Source organism: Pseudorca crassidens, chromosome 17 (assembly GCF_039906515.1).
Source record: "Pseudorca crassidens isolate mPseCra1 chromosome 17, mPseCra1.hap1, whole genome shotgun sequence".
In the NCBI taxonomy this organism is placed as follows: domain Eukaryota; kingdom Metazoa; phylum Chordata; class Mammalia; order Artiodactyla; family Delphinidae; genus Pseudorca; species Pseudorca crassidens.
This window is the reverse complement of record NC_090312.1, coordinates 41483752-41489147: the sequence shown is the minus strand read 5'-3', so window position 1 is coordinate 41489147 and position 5396 is coordinate 41483752.

Here is a 5396-nt window from a genome sequence, read left to right as displayed (position 1 = left end):
GGTAATAGGTAGGTAATAGGTAATAGGTAATAGCTTAGTCCACATGTGTTGAGGGCTGACTATATAACTAGGAGTTTTCTGAATTAACTTTATGCATAATACAATAACTACTAAAGACTAACTAATAAAAATGTACTAATTTCAGGTTTGCATATTAATGGTAAAACTCAATGGAAACTATAATAATGGTTTAGAACTTAGACAAAAGATTTTGGGGGGGAAACAGTAGCTTCTCATTGATATTGTTTAGAGTTATCAACACATGGTGATAATAAAATGCAGATCAGCTTTATTATTGTTTTTAAATTCTCTGCAGGAAATGTGCCCACAAGGTAGAGTATACTTCTCTGCCCTTCACATGCCACTCCTGGGGTTCCTTCTGATTCTAACTGTGGAAGTGACCTATGCTCCTGGCTGCCTTTGTCCTCCTGTTTCCATTCTTGACTTGCGCTTCAGAGATCATGCTTATCCCCATTTCTCTGATTTCATGAGGAAATGGTGGGAAAGGAGAAAGAAGATCAAGTTGTCGAGGTAGGTAAGGCAATCACACCATAGCACCTTCCGTCCTTCTACTCTTCTCCTCTGTACCAACTAAAGAAGATGTGATGATTAGGTGAGTTAATACAAGTCAAGTATCTAGAACTACATCTAGTACATAGTGCTCAGTAGATGCTTGCCATTACTTGGAGGTAACCAGAATGAGAGGCAAGCTGGCGGGTCCTGGAATGGCAGCATAATTAGAGTTATATCCTTCCTTATACCTTCTCCTCACAGGACTTTTTTGGGTGTTACAAGACTGAGTCTTCAGCAGAAGTTACTTTTTTCTACCATGTCTAAGGAATCATAACATTCTGTGTGTAAATACGAGGCATTTTGGAGGGGAGACATTGCAAGCCTTCACATTCTTATCCTGAAGGTGGTGTCATCTCTGGACTTGGGTCATGAGTCACTAAGGTTTCTCTTTAGGAGCCTCCATCATCAACACATAGTCACAGAGCCCAACCTGAAAATAAGGCCTGTGCTTCTTTCAGTTTTGGCCCAGGTAGACGCGTGTTCCATAGAGAGCAATAAACTCATGTCCCCCAAGGAGAATTTCCTAATGGGTATAGAGGATATTTGCTCATTTAAAAAAATTGAGGTCTAATTTATATACAAAGAAAGCATGGGTATTAAGTATTTATTTCAATGAGTTTTGAAAAGTCTATAAACTCTTCTCTCTACTGCTCAAAGCAAGAAATTGAGTATTTCCATCATGGCAGAAAGTTCCCTCATTATTTGTTCATTTTAGAACTTGAATCCAGGTCTTCAGACCTTGGTTATTGTACAAGGAGTCTAGGACAGAAGGGAGATGGTAGGACTGGGTCTGGCAGGAGGAATAGTGGGGTGATATGGTATCTTAGCCGACAAAAGAACACTGAAGACTCCCTGACAGGTAGGTTCATGAATGGCCCTTGTAATCAAGGGGAAGAGTTTACTCCAAAAAGAGAACTCAGCTGAACTGAAAAGGTTAAGAAATAAAAATGTTAATTAGGTGCAGAATTTTCACTGGTGTTGAAGAAATATTTTCATAGTCTCTTGTTAGAATAGGTAGTTTGAACTCTGAGTCTTCCAGATTATGTAAAGAAAGAGTATGTCAATATCATTACTTCTTTATCCCTGACTTGTGTATAGAACTCTGGACCTAAGTTCCCAGAAGCAAGGTTTGGGGTCTACCAACAGACCAAAGGAGTAGAAGCAGCTTTTGAGTAGAACGGGGGCTCCTTTAATGACACTTGTTACCCACTGAAAAGCTCATGACCTTAGAATATTTGCAGTTCACACTGATTATGATAAATCCTTATTGCCAAACTATTTAACGAGATACTGATTCAAGGGAAAACCTTTGAAAACCACACTGCTTGCCATGTATCAGTGAACTTCTGCTCAGCACCGTCTCTTTCATGTCTTTTTAAAAACATGCTGATGTTATACAGCTGTGAAATTGTGTAATCTGCATTTGTGCAACCTTTGTTACTTGAATATGAACTAAGAGAAGGTTCTATTTTGACAAAAACTTTCAGCTCACTTGAATGCATTGAAATAACACCACACTATTAACACCTTACGTGCTATGAGAAACTTGATGTTCAGCAGCCCAAAGGTTAAGCCTACAGTGTTGGACTCTTGTTTGTGAGTCTGTGTGAATGAGTGTGTGTGTGTGTGTGTGTGTGTGTGTGTGTGTGTGTATAGTAACTAATCATTTATTTTAATAGGGTGCTCCCTTGAGAGTGAGGCAGGCACTCTATATTTAATAACACTTTTAAGGAGAGGAGTCAGTATGAGCATATTAAGTTGCTCCTTTGGTTTACCAGAAGGCTTATTAAATCATTAACTGGAGGAAATTCTGACTGGGTAAGTTACAGTCTTACCCAGGCTGACAAGAAGGTGTGGGCTAGAGGGTACTGCTCCTGATGACCTTGTTTCAATTCAAGGTTAATTATGGAAGTAGTTTCAAAAATCTAGAATTAATTATTCTGAAAGAGAAGAGAAAACACAGGGTTGGGTTTCTATCCAAGGTGTCATCCCTGGAGAGCTCCCCCACTATGTCAGACCAATATCAAGTCCCAAGTTTAACAAAGCAGTTAGAGAAGTTAAACAGGGGATTCTGCCACAATGTACTCCCATGTCCTGGGAAAGATTTGCAGTCATCACATTTTATCCACTAACTGAAAGAGGAAAAAAAGTACCATGTTGCCTCCAAAGTCAGCCACTTGGGACAGGCAGACGTATGCACAGGGCTGGACTGATGGGAGGACTTGGTGTGTAATATAGGACAACTCATTTTATCCCCAAATTTAAAAAATTCCGTGTTATGCTCTTTCCATGGACATGAGAATGAAATGATTTCCATTCAGGAGTGGTTTTCACAGGTCATATAGAGAATAAGTATGCAGGGCCAGCTGGAAGCAACACTGTGAAAGGTTAAATGTGTTTTCAGGCATGATAAGGATGCCTCAAAGAGAGAGACCGAGCTCTGATGTTAAGATTTTAGACTACTTTGAAGTTAAGTTTCTATTGTTTGAGGGTCTTCATTTCCACTTGGGTGCTTTTTCTGCAATTAGAGGGTTCTAACACCAGATGGCACCTTTGTTATAATCATAAGATCTGAAGAGCTGGACTTATCCAATATGTGAATGTGTGTGAGTGAGTGTGTGTATGTGGTATAAATATGTGTATATAAGTATATACAAGTATATATATATACAAGTATATACTATATAGTATATATAGTATATATAAGTATATAAGTATATATGTGTGTAAAAGCATAAATGTATTTATACATATTATTAAGTGTATACTTACATATGTATATGTTAATCTTGACTGTATAGAATCAAAGCCAACCTCTGTTATCTACATGCTTTGATTTTGGGCAAAACAAAACAAAACAAAATCTACCTATGCCTCAGTTTCCTCATTTGTAAAGTGAGGTTAATATAGTGCCTATTTTATGGTGTTGCTGTGAGTTAACTAATTTAATGAGTTAATTATATTTTTATTTTATATTTAAACATTTAGAATAGTGCCTGGTATATAGTAAGTGTCTGGTATGTAAGTGTTAACTCTTATTATTATATAATTTATTCAAAATTTGATCTGTGATTGTCCCTTCATCAATAATTCCACCTCTCCCCTGTTGTGTGACAGCCATATGGTGTGGGGAAGGATTTAACCTACCACCAGCTAAAAGTGAGGGGCCTGACTTGTGTAGTTTAATCAGATGGTCCCTTTTGCCATAGTGACTGGTCCAGGTTACGCAAACACAAGTCGATCAGTATACGGCATTTTCCCAAACACTGGAATTTGTGCAGGTACAAGAAGGGGTGTTCGGTCAGAATAGCCATCATCAAAAAATCTACAAACAATAAATGCTGGAGAGGGTGTGGAGAAAAGGGAACCCTCTTGCACTGTTGGTGGGAATGTAAATTGATACAGCCACTGTGGAGAACAGTACGGAGGTTCCTTAAAAAACTCAAAATAGAGCTACCATATGACCCAGCAATCCCACTACTAGGCATATGCCCTGAGAAAACCATAATTCAAAAAGAGTCATGTACCAAAATGTTCATTGCAGCTCTATTTACAATAGCCAGAACACGGAAGCAACCTAAGTGTCCATCAACAGATGAATGGATGAAGAAGATGTGGCACATATATACAATGGAATATTACCCAGCCATAAAAAGAAATGAAATTGAGTTATTTGTAGTGAGGTGGATGGACCTAGAGTCTGTCATACGGAGTGAAGTAAGTCAGAAAGAGAAAAATAAAGACCGTATGCTAACACATATATATGGAATCTAAAAAAAAAAAAAAAATGGTCATGAAGAACCTAGGGGTAAGATGAGAATAAAGATGCAGACCTAGTAGAGAATGGACTTGAGGACACGGGGAGGGGGAAGGGTAAGCTGGGACAAAGTGAGAGAATGGCATGGACATATATACACTACCAAACATAAAATAGATAACTAGTGGGAAGCAGTCACATAGCACAGGGAGATCAGCTCCGTGCTTTGTGACCACCTAGAGGGGTGGGATAGGGAGGGTGGGAGGGAGGGAGATGCAAGAGGGAAGAGATATGGGGCCATAGGTATATGTATAACTGATTCACTTTGTTATAAAGCAGAAACTAACACAGCACTGTAAAGCAATTATACTCCAATAAAGATGTTAAAAAAAAAAAGAAAGAAGGGGTGTTGACCTACATTAGATCAACACAATGTGGGTGAAGTTTTCTTGGGGGAAATAAGTTCTCCTCTGATGTATGGATGCAAACCCTAGAACCACTGCAGTTCTTGCTACCACAATGGAAAGCAAACTGAAAATGCTGCTTATCTCACAGGAGGAAGAACAGCAAGGCCAAAAGAGCAGTTGGAGCAAACCAGTACTAAGGTTTGTCCTGCCTCTGAGACCAATAAATCCCCTTCATTTGAGTTGCTCATTCTGATAGAGTCCTAATAGATACAAGATCACAATAGGTATTTTTATTAAAATAACTGAACAAGGCCATTATTAGTAATTACTATTCCTGTATAATGATTCCTTGTATGAAAAGAGGAAAGTAAGGCAAAATTTAAAAAAATTAGAACCTTGTCACCACACTTGTCTCTTCTCACTAATCCTTAGATTCTATATATGATTCTCGCTTTTTCCCCTCCTTTTACTTTATTTTTTTCTCCTTAAAATAAGTTTGAATTTAATACTTAGATTTATCTCAGAACGACTCAAACTAGCATTTGAGGACAAGGGGGGACACTCTCTCTTTTCGACACCCAGTGCCACTGTCCTGTGTAGGTTCAAACACCTCAGATTCAACATTTGCTATAGTTCTAAATACTCATGCATGTCATAGG